The sequence below is a fragment of the Balaenoptera borealis genome (assembly GCF_965194805.1).
Source record: "Balaenoptera borealis genome assembly, chromosome: 4".
Lineage (NCBI taxonomy): Eukaryota > Metazoa > Chordata > Mammalia > Artiodactyla > Balaenopteridae > Balaenoptera > Balaenoptera borealis.
Window position 1 is genome coordinate 101084587 of NC_138861.1, and position 22827 is coordinate 101107413.

The 22827-nt window shown below is 36.5% G+C and overlaps 1 long non-coding RNA gene across 1 annotated transcript; it reads right to left on the bottom strand.

The window, feature by feature from the left end:
• Positions 1 to 801: 801 nt before the first annotated feature.
• Positions 802 to 21882, bottom strand: LOC309627361. The gene is made up of 2 exons (XR_014243707.1): positions 15620 to 21882; positions 802 to 14254 (listed from the first exon to the last, which is right to left on the bottom strand). It is a non-coding gene; the product is annotated as an uncharacterized lncRNA (long non-coding RNA).
• Positions 21883 to 22827: the final 945 nt, after the last annotated feature.

Below are 22827 nucleotides of genomic sequence, written 5' to 3' on the forward strand. Positions count from 1 at the left end.
TGAACCTCAAACCTTACAGTTTGCCCATTTTGAAGTAGAAAGACTATTAATGGTGAAAAAATAGCAGTAAACACAGAAGGGTAAAGAACAAGGCACATGAAGGAAATAAAGGCCTTGTCATAAAATAAGCAAGAGATATAAAAATGAGGTTTGGAAAATTGTCATTTTCCAGAAAACTGAAGGACTTTTACAACATTTATACAGAGATCTTGATTGTTGACTAAAAAGTTCAGTAACAACTAAAAACTCATCTTGTATGTTAACAGAAACTTTAATTTTCATAGTCTTTTTTGCTCCAAATTCTAGTTTGTAATATCACACCTTCAATGTATCACAATAGCAAAATCATATGAATATATTTTCACCCAGAAAGGGCATAAATCATAAACAGCCGGAAAAAGATAATGCAATATATTTGTTTGCCTTCAGTATGAGATATGTCTGTGAGATTAAACTAAAGTGTGGCCTAGATTTAAGGAATCATAAAATTAACTTTGGGTTTAATTAGGATGTAACAAGCAGCATGTTTTTCTCCATCATCATCATCACTAAATTTATGATGGGCATCCATAATGTAGGTATCCCTGTAGCAGTAGGCAGCTAGGGGGATATGTCACTGGATTTGCTGACATTGAAGGCAAATGAAGTTACAGTAAAATGATACCAAAGTGTCTGATTAGCATAAACAGAAAAGGAAAAGTTCTAAACTTTGGTTTTTAAACTATGCTTCATGGAACTAGAGTGTCATCCCACAGGGGAAACTCTCCCTCTCTTCCTCTCTCTCCCTCACTTTATCCTCTTTTGGACACTTTCATATGATGTCATTAATATAATTACATCTTAAAATCTCATTTTAAGCTTTAAAAAATGTGTAAAACTGCATCTAAGACTATAAAGAATGGATTCAATGTTAAAAAAATATAAAGAAAATTGAAGACTTTACTGCATATTTTTAAATTATCATTCTCTACATACTTTCTGGAGACTGCTAGGGGAAATGACAATCAGTTATTATAATGGCTAGTATTTTCTTAAAACATATGCTAAACATGAAAACCACAATAGAATGTTTAGAGGACTTGAACAGAAGCCTTACAGAAGAATTTCAGATAACTAATAAATAAATAAAACATTATCTTTTCTAAAATTAAATAAATTAAATGAAAACAAGAGAAACATACATGCAAATGTAAACATCATTTCAAATGATCAAATTGTATGTTGTGTGTATGTGTGCATTTTAAAGACAATATCTACTATTGGTGAAGATGTGGCAAAATGGGTATCCTAATAAGTATTCAGAAAAAATTTAATTTCGGCAAATCAATTTGAAAATATATATTTAAACACTTTTAAAAGTGCATACTTTTTGACTCAGTAACTTTCCATCTAGAATTATATTTTAAGGACATAAACAGAAGCTGGATCAAAAAAAATATTTTCCAATGATTTATCATGATTTTATATAAGTTGTCAATATGAGCACCTAATTCTCCCAATTTCCATATTCCTATAAACATTTTTAAATACACAATAGGTAAAACCTGCATTAATTCTGGAAACCATACAGGATTTGCTCCATTTGCCAAAAAAAAAAAAAAAAAAATTGTAAGTTTTCTGACTTGTCTGCTGGAGAGAGAGGGCAGATGGCACCAGACTGAAGGAAGAACAGAGGGTAGATGGATGTGGACAAGAAGTAAATACAGAACACCCTTGTGGAAGATGAACACCCCAGCAGGAAGACCACAGCCTGAATTCCACCTAAGTGAGCAGGAAAGCAATTAGACCCTTGAAAAGTGATTGCCTTTCATAAGAAAAGAACTACCCCTAAAAACTATAGAAAATGCTTTACTCTGAAAGAGACTTATTGCAAGAAAAGTACACGTTTAAAACATTTCTGTCCTTTTGTCTCAAAATTATATGAGGGTTTATTTTATCTATGAAACTAAAGTAAGTAGTCATGAGATCAGGAAAGAACACATGGGAAAAAAAAATTACTGAAGAACACATGGAGAAAATAAATTACTGAATCAAAAATCACCAGGGTGGTAGAAATCAGATAACCAGGCATAGTTAAAAATTGAATTAGTATGGTGGAAGACACAACTGGAAATCTGCCCAAATCTCACCGAAGGGCAAGAAGATTTAACTATAAGAGAAAAAATAAAAGACATGGAGAACAGATTCAGAAATGCTGACACTCTATCTGTAAAAATTAGAATCTCAATTAGAGGCTATGGTACAGATAAGACAGACCTAACTCTCAAAGATACAATAGCATAAAATTTTTGAGAGCTTAAGAAAAACCTGAAACTTTTGTTGCAAATGGCTTATTGGCAGGCTACATTAATGAAAAGACAGGAATCATGGGTTACATACCTCAAGAAAAAACAGCTATTCTCATAAGCATCCATGCAGATGCTTGATCATCTACAAAGAAACAAATCAATTTACAAACTTCGCTTCCACAACAGTAACATCCAGAAGAAAATGGATCAAACTCTTAATTTGAAAAAGGAAGAGGAGAAGGAGAGTTTTAGAGGCATACACGTTGCTACTCGTGTGCAAGTGCAACGGAAATGCACTCTCAAACAGTAGATGTCGGAAATGCTCTGAAAACATTACACCTGTATAAAACTCATTCCTGAGTAATTTTCAGAAAGATCCTACCACTTCACAATAGCTCAGAGTAAATGAGAACACTGGTCTGAAGTGTCTCTTAGAAATCAGGTCCTTTTCAATTCTCAGATCCACAGAGAGTCTATGTTCTATGCAAATGATGCTCCACAGATAATACCATGGAAATCTTTAGATTTCTCTTTAATATAAGGAGATCAAAGCCCCTAAATCAGTGATTCTCAGCATTATCTGCACATTAGAGTCTCTGGGGAATTTGTAAAATCCCTAATGTCCACGCCACACCTCTGCATTTAAATTAGACTCTCTGTTTCTGCCCTCCCATGTGTATTGCAGCATTATTCACAATAGCCTAGAAATTGAAACAACCTAAGTGTCTGTCTACAAATGAATGGATAAAGAAGATGTGGTATAGATGTAGATATAGATCTCATATATATGTGCATATGTGTATATAATACACTATATATAGAGAGAGAATATATATATATACACACTATTATATATATACATATATATTATACATATACATATAATATATATTATAATATTATTCAGCCATGAGAAAGAAGAAAATCCTGCCATTTGCAGCAACATGGATGGACCTTGAAGGCATTATGCTGAGTGAAATAAGTCAGAAAGAGAAAGACAAATAATGTCAAGATCTCACTTATATGTGGAATCTAAAAAAAGCCTAAGTCACAGAAACAGAAATAGAATGATAGTTGCCAGGGGCAGGGAGGGAGGGGATGGAAGTTTGGTCAAAGGGCACAAACTTCCAGTTATAAGATGAACAAGTTCTGGGGATTTAATGTACAGCATGGTGACTATAGTTAATAACACTGTATTGTATATTTGAAAGTTGCTAGGGCAGTAGATCTTAAATGTTCTCACCAAAACACAGAAAAAGGCAATTATATGAGGTGATGGAAGTGTTAACTAACTCTATTGTGGTAATCATTTTACAATATACATATGTATCTAAACATCACCTTGTACACCTTAAAATTACACAATGTTATAAGTCAATTATATCTCAAAAAACAGGAAAAAAATAAATTATAATCACTGGGGTTGGGGGGGAACCAGGTAGAACTCAACTATTTTTTAAATCTCCCCAGGCTATTCTAGTGTGCAGCTGAGATTCAGAAGCAGTGCTCCAAATGTTTGCTCTGTATATAGCAAAAACTAGAGTAATAAAAAGAGAGTAATGTCAGAATATGCAAACTTCTATTTTAATATTTTTAATTTCCCCAATTTTTTGCTTTTCCAGCTAAGATCCTTTAAAAATACTTGTATATCATCCTAAATGGAAGCTTTAGGCCCTGTTGGTTGATCATTCTTAGCCACTCCAAAGCCAAGGCTTGGGAAAGTTGTCTCCATCACACACTCCCGCTGTACTATATCCATTACTCACGGCACATTAATCTAAACTACATTGGGAAAACATAATTTTAAACTGGATTAATTTCAAGGTCAAAAAATGGAAAAGAGACACACACAAAGGGACACTCTCCAATAGAGGAAATAACTAGGTCCCCAGACTATATGACAAAGGAATATTTTTAAAGACTTTCCAAGTATCTTGCATATTTACTAACAAAGTAAGGTAAGCAAACATTAAAGATCTGAGGCTGTAATCTACTCAGTGTCAAAGTGGCTCCCAACGTTATAAGTAGCCTAAGGAAGTATGTTCATCTCTTAGGTCACTGTGAATAGCATGTGGACTAGTCACTGCAGGAAATACGTTAATCAGATTCTAACACTCCTTTCTGAAGTGTGTGAAAGACAGAAAGGCCAGATCCATGCAACAGCCAAGGTCAGGTCTTTGGCACAGCACAGAGAATTCAGACCAAAATGTTAGGTTCTTAATGTGATATCCAAACATAACCCCACAAAACTGTTCCATCCAGACATTTATTTATTAATGTTCTGTAGTGCCCTGAAGGAGGTTTCCAAGTCAAACACGTTGTGATTGATTGAGGCAGACTTGACTTTAAAGAATTAAGTGTGCTTACTTATAATTCCATGAACTCTCTGCTTTATAATTCATGTTTTTACCATCAATGAGAATTCCTGAGATCCAATTCTAATGCAAAAATATTTATCCTGACAGAGTTTGATTAAATAAAGCCAACACACGTCATCCTGAGCTCAGGATTCATATTAACTTTAAAGACCAGAAGACATGTGAACCAAAGAAAAGAAACTCACTTTTCATATGCTATAATCTTTCATGTCATGAAAGAAAAGCTACTAGATCTTAATTTTTCCAAAAACTAAAAAGAAATAGTTATGTGAGTTGATAGAGGGTGCTAATTATTGCTACCCTGGCAACTGTAGTACAATATATAAATGTTTCAAATCAACGTGTTGTACACATTAAATTTACACGATGTTATATGTCACATAGACTTCAACTTTTTAAAAAGAAAAAAAAAAAAAAAACAGCAAAGTGAGAGATTAAATTCGGGGACAATAGTAGGACTTGGCTATGAAGTGGTTCTCCGAACTGTGTTCTTCCCTGCTGGGCATAAGGTTTAGTATTACTGGCAGGTTGGTGGTGTTTTGAGACCTCATAACTTTGGACCACTCTAATGTGGAATTTGTGAGAATGACATCAAGGCCGTGGCTAAAACTCCCTGAGATTCACAGAATTCAGGATTGGAAGGTGATCACGTCCAGACAGCAGCTGTGCCTTATATATTTCTGCATTCCCCACAGAAACAGGCACACCATGGGGACTCAATAAATATTAGGTGATTACACACACTTGTGGAATGACCATCCCACATGGGGCAGACATCCTCTGAACCACATCTTTGACAGATGGGCATCTGGCATCTGTTTTCATGCCATCTATTGACAGGTATCTGATGATCTCCTGAGGACATCCGTTCCCTTACTCAGTCCCACTAATTGTTAGAAAGCCCTGTCTTATGTTGAATCGAAACTTGCTTTCATGTAATGGGCCCCCATTGGCCTGACCTCTGCCCTCTCCAACAGCACAAAATTAGTCTTTTACGTGATAGCTCTTAAACAATTTTAACAAAAATTAACAGGCCTCTCCCTATATGAGGTTATCCTGGGCGTTCTCTTCTGGGTATGATTTAGATTGTTAATATTAACATTAATGCTTAATGGTGCCACAGATAGAAGATAATATTCCAGATATAAACTGAGAGTGAGGCTATTACATCTTATAATCAGGAGATTTGACACTGTGAATGCAAGTGAAGCAAAATTTTAAATGACTAAAACATGTATGTTTGTTTCCATGGAGTATATTCAACAATTTCTATCAAGCTTCTAGATTGACTCCTACCAAGTTTCATTTCTAAACCAGGAATGTGATCATGTCATTTTATTGCCTAATATACTTTTATGGTTCCCCCAACTTTCTTTCAATCAACAGAAATTTATTAAGTTCCTATTATGTGCCAGGAACTATTCTATGTCCTGGGGTGCCAGAAATGAGCAGAGAAGCCCTGTCCCTTCTCTCATCAAGCTTCTCATCTATGAAGATGTGTTAGGAAACTAGTAAACAACTAAGAAATACAATTTCAGGTAAAGAAAACAGGTAAAAATTGATTGGAAATGGAGGCCATATATTAGTCAGATGCACAGGGAAAACCTCTGTGAGAAGGTGAAATTTAAGCCAAGACCTATTTGATGAAAAGGAACAAGGCATCATAAAAGGAGCAGCAAGCGTGTTTTTGCTCACTCCTAATGAGATTTTTGTCATCTGCAAATTTTGTCATTCGCAAATTTGAAACGCATTCCCTCAACTCTTTACCCAAATCATTGGTTAAAATGTTGCATGGGGCAGGGTCAGGAAGTGAGGTGGATGGACCTAGAATCTGCCGTACAGAGTGAAGTAAGTCAGAAAGAGAAAAACAAATACCGTATGCTAACACATATATATGGAATTTTAAAAAGCAGTACTGATCAACCTAGTGGCAGGGCAGGAATAAAGATGCAGATGTAGAGAACGGACTTGAGGGCACAGGGTGGGAAGGGGAAGCTGGGATGAAGTGAGGAAGTAGCATTGACATACACACACTACCAAATGTAAAATAGATAGCTAGCGGGAAGCTGCTGCATAGCACAGGGAGATCAGCTCGATGCTTTGTGACGACCTAGAGGGGTGGGATAGGGAGGGTGGAAGGGAGGCTCAAGAGGGAGAGGATATGGGGATATATGTATACGTATAGCTGATTCACTTTGTTGTAGAGCAGAAACACAACATTGTGAAGCATTTATACTCCAATAAAGTTGTGGGAAAAAAATATGTTCATACTATAGTGTAGTCTAATAAGCATACAATAATATTATGTCTGAAAAACAATGTACATACATTTAATTAAAAAATACTTTATTGCTAAAAAAAAAAAAGAAGAAAAGAGAAGCTTTAGGCACCTCGAAGTTTCCTGTTAGACTGTTTTGTAGCAACATCTAATTACAAGGACTTTGTAAAACGAATAATATGCTTTCAGGATATCCAAAGCTGGGCGGAATTCCTCCCTTACTAAACTCCCATCACTAATAGAGAGAACATCGTACTGCCTGTTGTGGGGTTGTTTCCCTCTCCAGGCAAAGCCACCTAGTGAGGACCAAAGGAACTTCAGATGAACGCATTTCAAGGTATTGATACTTGTAGCACCAGCCGCAGTGGGAGGTTCACAGCTTGGTACCTCAGCCTGATACACTTCAAACTTCCTTTCCCAGAGCAAAGGCAGATATGCCTTTCCTGCACAACTTGCCTTCCTTAGTAGCACACTGTTGAGTTAGCAGCTGAAGCCTGGTAAAAGCCTGCACTGTATATGTGTTTACACTGAAGAGGCTTGAGGGCAATATTCTAGAAAGGGGGTGATACGCATAACGCCGCCACACATTATCACTTGTCCCGGCCACCAGTCCTCTGTGACCTGGAAAAAGCGAAAGGCTCATACATCTTCCTTGTGTTCTCCATTTGCAGCACAGTATCTCCAAAGAAGGTGCAATTTTCCCCAGTCCCCACCTTTAGCTAGAAAGACCTTAAGGGAATACTAAGCACAAATCTTCTATTAGATTCCAGTTGTAAACTCTTAAGCACACTAACTCACCCAAACTCTACACATCCTACAGATTTTCACACCTATAGCATCCCCTACATAAAGGACTGCTGCTTATGTTTACGCAGGTTGTACTCTGCACAATTCTAGAGAACACTTTTGACATAAAGCCACTGTAGATTTGTTTAGTCTTTGCGACCATTTTCCAGAAAACATTTTGAGGAAAGGGAGCCTTATTCTAAATGGTACAAAGATACCATGTGGGTTAACCATGGGGCTGCTTCCTAAACTCCCATGTAGGAAATGCCTTTTAAACATATGAGCTACTCAAGGACATTCACTGAAACACTGTTTGTAAAAGTGAAAAAAAACATCCATCATTTGGACCCCAAAGGTCTGTCAGCAAGCAAATGGATACATAAATGTTGTCTGGTTACACATCAGACTATCATAGGGCCATTTAAAAAAATGAATTCAAGCTAAAAGTATTGACATGGATAAATTTTAAACAATGTAATGTTGAAAACAGCTATGTCTACTGTGACACCATTTATATAAACACTAAGATGCACAAAACAATGTACAAATAGGTTATGAGTCCATGCATTTTGCAGCAAAATGTACATCTAGTGCACAAGTTGATACCCATCATCTTCAGGAGTAGGGTTATCCCAGGTAAGGGATGGAAGACAGGAGATTTGGGAAGGGCACAAAGGGGTTTCACCTGGGTCAATCATATTTTATTTCTTTTTTTAATGTAGAATATATGGGGCAAAATATTAACATTTGTTAAATCTGGGTCATAGTTATACGTGTATTTGTGTTTTTCTGTGTATTTGAAATACATTTTTTTTAAGTGAAAGAGAAAAGAAGTGAAGCCTCATTTCCGCAAAGGAGCTACTATTTGTTGTTGTTGTTGTTTCTGTTGTTTTTGGGGGTTTTTTTCTGGGGGGGGGTGTTGAATTTTTATTTTATCTTATTTTTATACAGCAGGTTATTATTAGTTATCTATTTTACGCATTAGTGTATATATGTCAATCCCAATCTCCCAATTCATTCCCCCACCACCACAGTCCCCACTGCTTTCCCCACTTGGTGTCCATACATTTGTTCTCGACATCTGTGTCTCTATTTCTACCTTGCAAACCAGTTCATCTGTATCATTTTTCTAGATTCCACATATATGTGTTAATATACAATATTTGTTTTTCTCTTTCTGCCTTACTTCACTCTGTATGACAGTCTCTAGGTCCATCCACATCTCTACAAATGACCCAATTTCGTTCCTTTTTATGGCTGAGTAATATTCCACTGTATATATGTACCACATCTTCTTTATTCATTTGTCTGTCCATGGGCATTTAGGTTGCCTCCATAACCTGGCTACTGTAAACAGTGCTGCAATGAACATTAGGGTGCATGTGTCTTTTTGAATTATGGTTTTCTCTGGGTATATGCCCAAGAGTGAGACTGCTGGGTCATATGGTAATTCTATTTTTAGTTTTGTTTTTTTTTTTAAACATCTTTATTAGAGTATAATTGCTGTGTGTTAGTTTCTAATTGGTGTGTTAGTCTCTGCTTTATAAGAAAGTGAATCAGTTATACATATACATATGTGCCCATATCTCTTCCCTCTTGCATCTCCCTCCCTCCCACCCCTCTAGATAGTCACAAAGCACTGAGTTGATCTCCCTGTGCTATGAGGCTGCTTCCCACTAGCTATCTATTTTACGTTTGGTAGTGTATATATGTCCATGCCCCTCTCTCACTTTGTCCCAGCTTACCCTTCCCCCTCCCCATATCCTCAAGTCCATTCTCTTGTAGGTCTGCATCTTTATTCCCATCTTGCCCCTAGGTTCTTCTGACCATTTTTTTTTTCTTTTTTTAGATTCCATATATATGTGTTAGCATACGGTATTTGTTTTTCTCTTTCTGACTTACTTCACTCTGTATGACAGACTCTAGGTCCATCCACCTCACTACAAATAACTCAGTTTCATTCCTTTTTATGGCTGAGTAATACTCCATTGCATATATGTGCCACATCTTCTTTATCCATTCATCTGTTGATAGACACTAGGTTGCTTCCATGTCCTGGCTATTGTAAACAGAGCTGCAATGAACATTTTGTTACATGACTCTTTTCGAATTAAGGTTTTCTCAGGGTATATGCCCAGTAGTGGGATGGCTATGTCATACGGTATTTAGTTTTTTAAGGAACCTCCATACTGTTCTCCATAGTGGCTGTATCAATTTACATTCCCACCAACAGTGCAAGAGGGTTCCCTCTCTCCAAACCCTCTCGAGCATTTATTGTTTGCAGATTTTTTGATGATGGCCATTCTGACTGGTGTGAGATGTTATCTCATTGTAGTTTTGATTTGCATTTCTCTAATGATTAATGATGTTAACCATGCTTTCATGTGTTTGTTGGCCATCTGTATATCTTCTTTGGAGAAATGTCTATTTAGGTCTTCTGCCCATTTTTGAATTGGGTTGTTTGTTTTTTTGATATTGAGCTGCATGAGTTGCTTGTATGTTTTGGAGATTAATCCTTTGTCAGTTGCTTCATTTGCAAATATTTTCTCCTGTTAGGAGGGTTGTCTTTTCGTCTTGTTTATGGTTTCCTTTGCTGTGCAAAACCTTTTAAGTTTCATTAGGTCCCATTTGTTTATTTTTGTTTTTATTTCCATTTCTCTAGGAGGTGGGTCCAAAAGGATCTTGCTGTGATTTATGTCATAGAGTGTTTTGCCTCTGTTTTCCTCTAAGAGTTTGATAGTGTCTGGTCTTACATTTAGGTCTTTAATCCATTTTGAGTTTATTTTTGTATATGGTGTTAGGGAGTGTTCTAATTTCATTCTTTTATATGTAGCTGTCCAGTTTTCCCAGCACCACTTATTGAAGAGGCTGTCTTTTCTCCATTGTATATTCTTGCCTCCTATGACATAGATTAGTTGACCATAGGTGCGTGCGTTTATCTCTGGGCTTTCTATCCTGTTCCGTTGATCTATATTTCTGTTTTTGTGCCAGTACCATACTGTCTTGATTACTGTAGCTTTGTAGTATAATCTGAAGGCAGGGAGTCTCATTCCTCCACCTCCATTTTTTCCCCTCAAGATTGCTTTGGCTATTTGGGCTCTTTTGTGTCTGTAAAAAATGCCATTGGTAATTTAATAGGGATTGCACTGAATCTGTAGACTGCTTTGGGTAGTATAGTCATTTTCATAATATTGATTCTTCCAATCCAAGAACACGGTATATCTCTCCAACTGTCTGTGTCATCTTTGATTTCTTTCATCAGTGTCTTACAGTTTTCTGAGTACGGGTCTTTTACCTCCTTAGGTAGGTTTATTCCTAGGTATTTTATTCTTTTTGTTGCAGTGGTGAATGGGATTGTTTCCTTAATTTCTCTTTCTGATCCTTCATTGTTAGTGTATAGGAATGCAAGAGGTTTCTGTGCATTAATTTGGTATCCTGTAACTTTACCAAATTCATTGATTAACTCTAGTAATTTTCTGGTGGCATCTTTAGGATTCCCTATGTATAGTATCATGTCATCTGCAAACAGTGACAGTTTTACTTCCTCCTTTCCAATTTGTATTAATTTTATTTCTTTTTCTTCTCTGATTACCATGGCTAGGACTTCCAAAACTATGTTGAATAATAGTGGCAAGAGTGGACATCCTTGTCTTGTTTCTGATCTTACAGAAAATGCTTTCAGTTTTTCACCATTGAGAATGATGTTTGCTGTGGGTTTGTCATATATGGCCTTTATTACGTTGAGATAGGTTCCCTCTATGCCCACTTTCTGGAGAGTTTTTGTCATAAATCTGTGTTGAATTTTGTCAAAAGTTTTTCTGCATCTATTGAGATTATCATATGGTTTGTATTCTTCAGTTTGTAAACATGGTGTATCACACTGATTGATTTGCATGTATTGAAGAATCCTTGCATGCCTGGGATAAATCTCACTTGATTATAGTGTATGATCCTTTTAATGTGTTGTTGGATTCTGTTTGCTAGTATTTTGTTGAGGATTTTTGCATCTATATTCATCAGTGATATTGGTCTCTAATTTTCTTTTTTTGTAGTATCTCTGTCTGGTTTTGGTCTCAGGGTGATGGTGGCCTTGTAGAATGAGTTTGGGAGTGTTCCTTCCTCTGCAATTTTTGGAAGAGAAGGATGGGCGTTAGCTCTTCTCTAAATGTTTGATAGAATTCACCTGTGAAGCCATCTGGTCCTGGACTTTGTTTGTTGGAAGATTTTTCATCACAGTTTCAATTCCATTTCTTGTGATTGGTCATTTCCTATTTTCTGTTTCTTCCTGGTTCAGTCTTGGAAGGTTATACCTTTCTAAGAATTTGTCCATTTCTTCCAGGTTGTCCATTTTACTGGCATAGAGTTGTTTGTCTCTTAGGATGCTTTGTATTTTTTGTGGTGTCCATTGTAACTTCTTTTTCATTTCTAATTTTATTGATTTGAGTCCTCTCCCTCTTTTTCTTGATGAGTCTGGCTACAGGTTTATCAATTTTGTTTATCTTCTCAAAGAACCAGCTTTTAGTTTTATTGATCTTTGCTATTGTTTTCTGTGTTTCTATTTCATTTATTTCTGCTCTGATCTTTATGATTTCTTTCCTTCTACTAACTTTGGGTTTTGTTTGTTCTTCTTTCTCTAGTTCCCTTAGGTGTAAGGTTAGATTGTTTACTTGGGATTTTTCTTGTTTCTTGAAGTAGGATTGTATTGCTATAAACTTCCCTTTTAGAACTGCTTTTGCTGCATCCCATAGGTTCTGGATCGTCGTGATTTCATTGTCATTTGTCTCTAAGTATTTTCTGATTTCCTCTTTGATTTCTTCAGGGATCTCTTGGTTATTTAGTAACGTATTGTTAAGCCTCCATGTGTTTGTGTTTTTTACATTTTTGCCCTGTAATTGATTTCCAATCTCATAGCTTTGTGGTTGGAAAAGATGCTTGATATGATTTCAATTTTCTTAAATTTACTGAGGCTTGATTTGTGACCCCAGATGTGATCTATCCTGGAGAATGTTTCGTGCGCACTTGAGAAGAAAGTGTAATCTGCTGTTTTCTGATGGAATGTCCTATAAATATCAATTAAATCTATCTGGTCTATTGTGTCACTTAAGGCTTGTATTTCCTTATTCATTTTCTGTCTGGCTGATCTGTTCATTGGTGTAAGTGAGGTGTTAAAGTCCCCCACTATTATCGTGTTACTGTTGATTTCCGTTTTTATAGTTGTTAGCATTTGCCTTATGTATTGAAGCGCACCTATGTTGGGTACATATATATTCATAATTGTTATATCTTCTTCTTGGTTATTATGTAGTGTCCTTCCTTGTCTCTTGTAACATTCTTATTTAAAAGTCTATTTTATCTGATATGAGTATTGCTACTCCAGCTTTCTTTTGATTTCTATTTGCATGGAATATCTTTTTCCATCCCCTCATTTTCAGTCTGTATGTGTCCCTTGGTCTGAAGTTGGTCTCTTGCACACAGCATATATATGGGTCTTGTTTTGTATCCATTCAGTGAGCCTGTGTCTTTTGGTTGGAGCATTTAATCCATTCACATATAAGGTAATTATTGACATGTATGTTTCTATTACCATTTTCTTAATTGTTTTGGGTTTGTTTTTGTAGTTCCTTTTCTTCTCTTGTGTTTCCCATTTAGAGAAGTTTCTTTAGCATTTGTTGTAGGGCTGGTTTTGTGGTGCTGAATTCTCTTAGCTTTTCCTTGTCTGTAAAGCTTTTGATTTCTCCATTGAATCTGAATGAGATTCTTGCTGGGTAGAGTAATCTTGGTTGTAGGTTCTTCCCTTTCATCACTTATATCATGCCACTCCCTTCTGGCTTGCAGAGTTTCTGCTGAGAACCTTATGGGAGTTCCCTTGTATGTTATTTGTCATTTTTCCCTTGTTGCTTTTAATAATTTTTCTTTGTCTTTAATTTTTGTCAATTTGATTACTATCTGTCTCAGCATGTTTCTCCTTGGGTTTATCCTACTTGGGACTCTCTGCACTTCCTGGACTTGGGTGGCTGTTTCCTTTCCCATGTTAGGGAAGTTTTCAACTATAATCTTTTCAAATATTTTCTCGGATCCTTTCTCTATCTTGTCTCCTTCTGGGACCCCTATAATGCGAATGTTGTTGCATTCAGTGTTGTCCCAGAGTTCTCTTAGGCTGTCTTCATTTCTTTTCATTCTTTTTTCTTTATTCTGTTCCACAGCAGTGAATTCCACCATTCTGTCTTCCAGGTCACTTATCCGTTCTTCTGCCTCAGTTATTCTGCTATTGATTCCTTCTAGTGTAGTTTTCATTTCAGTCATTGTATTGTTCATCTCTGTTTGCTTTTTCTTTAATTCTTCCTGGTGTTTGTTCTTTAATTCTTTTAGGTCTTTGTTAAACATTTCTTGCATCTTCTCGATCTTTGCCTCCATTCTTTTTGGAGGTCCTGGATCATCTTCACTATCATTATTCTGAATTCTTTTTCTGGAAGGTTTCCTGTCTCCACTTCATTTAATTGTTTTTGGGGGGGTTTATGGTGTTCCTTCATCATGTACATAGTCCTCTGCCTTTTCATTTTGTCTGTGTTTCTATGAATATGGTCTTCGTTCCACCAGCTGCAGGATTGTAGTTTTTCTTGCTTTTGCTGTCTGTCCTCTGGTGGATGAGGCTATCTAAGAGGCTTGTGCAAGCGTCCTGATGGGAGGGACTGGTGGTGGGTAGAGCTGGGTGTTGCTCTGGTGGGCAGAGCTCAGTAAAACTTTAATCCACTTGTCTGCTAATGGATGGGTCTGAGTTTCCTCCCTGTTGGTTGTTTGGCCTGAGGTGACCCAGCACTGGAGGCTGCAGGCTCTTTCGTGGGGATAATGGCAGCCTCTGGGAGGGCTCATGCCAAGGAGTACTTCCCCGATCTTCTGCTGCCAGTGTCCTTGTCCCAGCAGTGGGCCACAGCCACACCCTGCCTCTGCAGGAGACCCTCCAACACTAGCAGGTAGGTCTGGTTCAGTTTCCTATGGGGTCACTGCTCCTTCCCCTGGGTCATGATGCACATACTACTTTGTGTGTGCCCTCCAAGAGTGGCATCTCTGTTTCCCCTAGTCCTGTCAAAGTCCTGCAATCAAATCCTGCTAGCCTTCAAAGTCTGATTCTTTGGGAATTCCTCCTCCCATTGCCAGACCCCCACGTTGGGAAGCCTTATGTGGGGCTCAGAACCTTCACTCCAGTGGGTGGACTTCTGTGGTATAATTGTCCTCCAGTTTGTGAGTCACCCACCCAGTGGTTATGGGATTTGATTTTATTGTGATTGCGCCCTTACCATCTCATTGCAGCTTCTCCTTTGTCTTTAGATGTGGGGTATCTTTTCTGGTGAGTTCCGGTGTCTTCCTATAGATGATTGTTAAGCAGTTAGTTGTGATTCCGGTGCTCTCGCAGGAGGGAGTGAGCACATGACCTTCTACTCCACCATCTTTAACCAATCCACTACTATGTTTTTTCCCCTCTGATAATGAGTTCCCTATTAGTCAGTGGCTATCCAATTTTTCCTTTTTTAGCAACAGAGTCTTCCTTTCAAATGAAAATTTTTATGGATTTCTAATAAATACAACCAATGAAAACTGATGTGCTCCGGAGCCCTTATTTCTCACCTTCTCTAGATACAATCTGACAGAGTCCCCAGAGATATCTCCACAGAACCCAAGGCTCCACAGCACACAGTCTGAATACTACTGCTGTAACAAATGGTGAATCCCTTTGCCAGGAAGCTATGTGCCAGTTTTCAAGCTTTCTGTCAACATCTATGGTCAGAACATTTGTATTCTCCCTTTCCCTCCTGGTTCTGGCTTACTAGCTTGTATTTCTTTTCATCAGGAACCTGAATATATAATAAAATGGCCCATCTTTGATAACTGACAAAAATTAATACCTCTCAACAAGTTAAACCGGCATTTAACTGTCCTCCCTACCATTATTCTGAATAAGAGAGATTTAACAGTGTTTGTGTTATTCAATAAATATTTTTAAAAATAGAAATACAAAAAGAAGATGATTTTTTAAAGAAGCAGATCTCTCTTAAATAAAAGGAAAGCAATAAATGACTTAGATTGAATGCAATTACCCAAATTTATAAAAGAATCCAGCATCAGGAATATCAAGAGTTAAAACATAACTTAGACTTATTTGGGGAATCATTTCATAACATATATACAAATATTGAATTATTATATTGTACACTTGAAACTAATATAATGTTATATGTCAATTATATCTCAACAAAAAAAATTTAAGTTAAAGAATAAGAAACTTTATATAAGCTTTCCTCAACTACTGCCTAATACAAATATTCAATATGACATTTCTGGAATGTATTGGTACAAAAAACCAGTGAAGAGACTTTAACTTCAATTTTATGAACATTCTTAAGTTTTAACATTTTATGTTAAAATAAATTCATTTGTTCTGCCAAGGAGCTCTGATTCCATAATTAGGAAAATGTCACATTTTCTTAAAGAAGCCTCCTCAGTAAAAATTGACCATTTTTTTGGTCAATGGTCAACTGATTGCAATTGACAATTCTAGTATACCAAAGTTAAAAATCATAGTTCTCAGAAGATTCAGCATAGCCCTGTAATGTAAGTATGGTTTGTCAAACATGAAACATGTTTGCAATAGTCAAACAAATATAGGTTTGTTGTGCCTAGAGAAACAGTGATAGCATCACCATTGAGTTGTTGGTTTTAATATATGTCTATATAAGGAGAAAAAAAATTCACTTTGGGGTGAAATTACACACAGTAGTAGTAATAGGCAGCTTACCTTATCAACTGATCTATGGTTACCTAGTGAGTTTAGTCTCAGAGACAGCACAAGGTTAGAGTGCTAACTGTTGCTTTCTGGCTATTCACCCAGGCTCCCTGTCTTCACCTAGCACACACCCAGACATTGCCAAGGAAGACCCCGTATTTTGACAGGAGTATCCTCACAAATCCTGGCTTCATACCAGGACCAACAGTCGCCTGATCTTGGAAAGCAAAATTAACTCTTCACCAGCTACCTGTCCTTGCTCCCCATTTAAAGGAAACCATCAGCCTCCTTCTGCAGCCACCACTGTATTCCCTAAGTACTGGGAATGTCAGCTGGGACGCGAAGGATATTATGGAAGAGAAGACTGTTGGTTGGAAGGGGGATTTCAGGGCAAGGCAGAGAGTTAAAGGAAGGCAGCATGAGGCCAGACAGAGGAGGACGGTTGAATACTATGTCTTATGGTGATCAATTAAACCTCCAAAATCAATCTGCTTGCCTGAAAATCCACCTTACTAACTGAGATCACAAAGAAACTATACATCGATACATTTTTAAAGACTATTTCTAACACAAGTCAGTTGTTAAGCCATCTTTTAAAGCAGCATGTGACATTATGTGGGGGACCAGACAAATGGGAGAAACGTGGATAATTCAAAGAAGAACCACAAAAATGATTAAATGCACAGCGAAGTTTTCATCTAGAAGGTTCTGTAGCCTAAAAAGCCCAGTGAAGATGTCTAAAACACGATTGGATAAAAGTAAAGGTTGATGAAACACCAAGATAGATTGGTTACTAATGTCGGTTGAGATGTCCATCTCTAGAAATCCATAGGAAAAGAACGGGACAAGGCTCAGGGCTAGAAGATTTAGTTACTCATCTGCACAAAATCAGACTGGATGACCAATATTATGACCTTGTGATCAAAAATATGCAAAGGGCCTTGTGTAGACTCAGACTATTGTTTGAGAATATTTAATGGTTAATTCTAGAATTTCCACCAGGCAATAAAGTCAACACCTTGACTCTGAGAATGGATATAAGGCTGGTGTGAAGTGAACCCACACAGCAAATGCCCAGTTGATCCACAGGGCAGAGTTTGGGTTCCAGAAATACACAATAAACTCCTTATTAGTCAGATAGGAAATGGAGTGCTCCAGCTAATCAAATATTTTCTGTTAATTGTTACCACATGCAGAAGGATTACAAATTTTTAAAGAATGAGAATATTAAAATACATTTAACACTGAAACTAAACTGATTATAATTTAATCTTCCTCTAATTATTCAGAATGCATTTCAGGGTCATCAAGAGAAATATAAATTATCAGTGCTTGATGACTGTGCAGGAAGTCACAGTTTTTCTAAAATCCTGGATAATAGAGGCTGGGTAACAAAGAATTCACTGCATTCGTTATCATTTGGGGGACTTATGTGCCAAGCATTTTTCTAGGATACGAAGTATATCATTAATCCCCACCAAAAATAACATTTCACAGATGATGAACTGAAATTCATAAAGTTAAGATAACTTGTCCAAGGTTACAAAACAAGACAGGGTGTCAGAGCCAGATTTTGAGGGCAGAACTGTGTCTTTAAGGAATATGTTCTTTCACTATGTCAAACAAGCAAATTCTTGTTATGTAAAAGTATTCATAAAATTTTCTGCCTGTCTGTATAAAACTTAAGCACAGTCAGTGGGTCATACTCTTTGTTTTTCCAGACATGCTTTAGAATTTTTCTCAGCCATTCTTGAGATTGCTACCATGTATTCATGAGGGCAGCAAACTCTGGACATGAAATATTTTTGTAAGTTTGTTTGTTTTTTTTTTAATAAAAGGCCAACTGCTCATTCAAAGGATGAAGAATATAGCCTGAACATCTTCGGAAGAAAATATTTTAAGAGACTAAATTAGCACAGCCTCAGCCACATAACAAAATGATTTACCAATAAATGTATATACTTAATATACATTCATTTACTCATATTTTATTCAGTGATCTAATTTTTGTGTTAATCCACTTATCTTTAACTATAAAATACATTGGGTTGGCCAAAAAGTTTGTTAGGGTTTTTCCATAACATCTTACAAAAAACACGAACGAGCTTTTTGGCCAACCCAATATTTGAATTGCCTCGTAAAAGAACATGGTCATTTAAAATTATTTAAGACTTTAGGCTGGATTTACATCTATAAAAGAAATGAATCCAACTTGTTAGGGGAGAAAAAAGTTATTTCATAAACAGGTGTGGTACATTCCTTCTCCCATCATCTACTTTTGAGTCCCAAACTCATTCACAATTTCACCTGAGACATTTATGGTTTCTTGTTCACCCGTATTCACAAGCGCCAATTAACATTCTTCAAGGCTCAAATGCCTTTTCTTCTTCCACACATAATGGTTTCACTTATCTCTAAAGCAGACAGTGATTCCTATAATGGAATATCACAAACAAAGGGGAAAAGTGGCTAAACTTTAGAAGGGCATGGAATCATCTCCGGCCATGATACTGTTTCATTAGCTAATCTCATTCACACCAAGGAGACATTGCACTTCTGAGATGACCCTCATCAAAGAGACTGGCCTTCTTGCTGCATGTAGCATTTCCAGATAAGCCTTAAGAAGCCTTAAAAGGAACTATTTTCATCTCTAGCACCATGCTGATATTTTCATTGTATCGAAGAAAATGCTACCTAAACAGTAACTTGGGGTCAGAGGAGCCCTGATTAGAGTTATCTCTCTGCTCAAAAATTCAGAATAAAAATACAGACTTCCCATATATGAAGTCTCTCCCCAGAATTATGACAGGAAGGTAATTCTGAAATCTGATCTTCCTTTCTAATTCAGGATCTTGCCCAGTGACAAAAGTTTCATGCTCAAGTTAAATTTAAAGAAAGTTAAAATTACTGCACTGCCTAACTGAATTAAATTATGCATTTATGGCAAAGCTTGAAAATCATACTTAACTGTCTTAAAACTTGATAGATTAGGTGGTGCTTGCCATGATCACTTTTTGAAAGGTGATTTCACTGCTCATGATTGTAACTGCTGTGGAGTTGTTCAACTGGGAATTTTCCTCTAATGCTTTGAACTGATTTGTTCATTCAATTTCCTCTCTGAGATTTTATACTCTCCACAGTAACTTTGTAAAACTTGAATCTGAGGTGACCCTTCTGTTTCTGAACTCCAAGGGATAACTTTCTCAGGGGAAGAAAAGTGAGGTTCATTTTCAATACAAATGAATAAAGGAGGAAACACCCAGATTGAAGGTCAAGAAAATGTTACCTGGAAACTGAATCAATATCAATAGAATCAGTTCATTGGAGAGCAAGGTCTAATTTTATGCCCAGATAAAAAAGGTGTTCACATTTCAAATTAAGTAGCTGGATGAGAAGAATGAAGAAAGTTCTTTTAAAAAGACTATTAATTATAATTCCTTAGACTTAATTTTTTTTTAATAGCCTAAGAAATTACCAAGAGTTCTAATAAAATATGATCCTTGACATACCTGCCTAGAAAGAATATTTAGAGGGTCACATAATTCTTAAACTGGAAGTATCACAAAAGAATAGCTAGTTCAAGCCTTTTATTCTTCAAATGAAGAAACTGAGGCACAGAGAGGTTAAGTGCATTTATAGAAAGAAGGTTAAAAAACTTTAGCATAGATTTCAATTATTGTCACAACACACCCAAGTTTAATGTCAAAAGGGTATAATTAGCACTCATGCCTAATCCTGATGCATGAAAATTGTTCTCATAATAGTAAAAACAATCTACCATTTATTTAAATTCTTTTAAAAAGCAAAATGGTGGTATAAATCTAATATTCATTGAAATTCTGGAGAGTAATTCAGTTTTCCTGCTAACATAGGTTCAATCTCCTAGTCACTCATTAAACATTTACTTAGCACTTACTGAATGCTAAGTATAGAACCAAAAACCCCAAAACTGTATTCTGGTTAGAATTCTGTCTGTAAAAAAATGGTGCATAAAATCTTACTACACACTGCTCTTGCCTGTGAATGCTTATACCTTTTAATAACTTCCATTTTCTCCTAAAAATTGTTTTTTCCCTTCCTTTCAAGGACTATAATGGGCATTGTCTTCAAAAATCAAAGTGTTTCCCAAGTTCCATCTATTCAGTTGGCTTAGTCAACAAGTATTCAATTTTGACAGGGCTGCAGTTGTACGAGGGTCTCATGAATCAGTTTATGGTACCAATGTTTAATGTTTTATTCATAATATTGTTGATTTTCTTGTATACAGTGTCAGGCTCAATATTGAAAAAACAATATAGGATGTAGTTAACCAGGAATTTACTCAATGACAAGCTTGCGAAAGCTGGCAGAAACAATATTTATGTCACTGTAGAGCAATTGTCCAGCATAAGTAATATCAAAGTTATAAATAGGTAAGATAAGACCACAGAGGGGAAGGCCATAGAACTGGTGAGATTAACACTGCTGAAGGTCTAATTAGCAACGTTGCAAATCCAGAGACTCATTTTCTTAGTGCACCCAGAGCTAATCTCCACTGATGAACTCACAAGACTTCGATTTATAAGACATAATGTCAATGTAATAATTTATAGTGGGGAATATCCTTTTCCAAGATTTGGAAAACTCCAAAAGTTTCCTGAGTTTCCTGAGTAGGAACGGCTAACACCTGGCCATCCACTTCTCCCTCTTCTTTCCAAGAGCCCACAGCTGTCCAACAGAATCCATCTTAACACAGTTATCCAGGCAATCCCTGCCAATCACACTAAGAGAAATTCTACTAGCCTTGTTCCAAAGCAGGTTCTTAGATAACTAAGAGGCCAGGTGGTAATCAGGTTATTTTGGAGATGAGAAAATAAGAGCTTATGTAGACAGACAATTGAGGACCACTTCACCTGGGGAAAACCTGAGATGTTCAGCTTCTCTCAATTCCAATAGCCCTCTCAACACCTGAATATTCCAGTATTGCTCTCTCCCCAAACAGGTGAAAAAAGTCATCATCTCTTCAAACTCCTGTTTCCATTTCCTTTGGATATATACCCAGAAGTGGATTTTGCTGTATCATATAGTAGTTCTATTTTTAATTTTTTCAGGAACCTCCATATGGTTTTCCATGGTGGCTGAATCAATTTACATTCCTACCAACAGTGTACAAGAGTTCTTTTATCCCCACATCCTCGCCAATAATTATCTCTAGTCTTCTTGATGATAGTCAAGAGATATATGAACTCCTATGTTTATTGCAGCATTATTGACAATAACCAAGATATGGAAACAACCTAAGTGTCCATCAACAAATGATCAACAGATCTACAGATGAATGTGTAACAATGAAGTTTTGATATATACATACATACACACACACACACACACACACACACACACACACACACACACACTCATAAACACACAGCGGACTATTATTCTGCCATGAGAAGAAGAAAAAGTAATCCTGCCATTTGCAACAACATGGATGGAACTTGAGGGCGTTATGCAAAGTGAAAAGTCAGACAGAAAAATACAAATATTGTATAAAATCACAGAGAGTATAATGGTGGTTACCAGAGGCTGGGGGTGGAGGGAGATGTTCTTTAAGGGTACAAACTATGAACTAATAAATAAATAGGTAAGTTCTAGAGAGCTAATGCACAGTATAGTGATTATAGTCAGCAATACTGTATTATAAACTGCAAAGTCGCTAAGAGACTAGATCTTAATTGTTCCTACTGCCAAAAAAAAAAAAGGAAATAATAACACTGTAACATATTAGAGGTTTTAGCTAACACTAAGGTGGTGATATTATAATATATAATATAATATATAAATATATCAAATCAACATGTTGTACACCTTAAGCTTATACAATGTTATATCTCAATTATATTTCATTTTAAAAAGTATTATCAAATCCTTATTTTTGCCCCTTTTTCAAGATTCTATTGAGTCTACTCTTTATATTGGAAAAATAGATTTTCTTCAGATAAATTATACTTTGATTATTTTATAGGTCTATTTTACAGTTATAAAAATACAACTGCACTTCTGTTTGCTGCTACATCAACACAAAAACTACTGGACAGATTGTTCTAAAAATGGAGGATGAGTTTGGAATCATCTAAATAAATTTTTTAAAGGCTGTATAGTAGTATTAAAATTCACTGGGTCTGATGTGGTGGAGAACCTTAAGTAATTATCCCCTTAAAACAGTTGGAACTGAATTAAAAAGAAGCCCAAGGGAATGTCCATCTGTGGTGGCACAGCATATGTATTAGAATGCTATGGAAATAGAAGATAAAGAATGGTTTCTAATCAGGAAACACA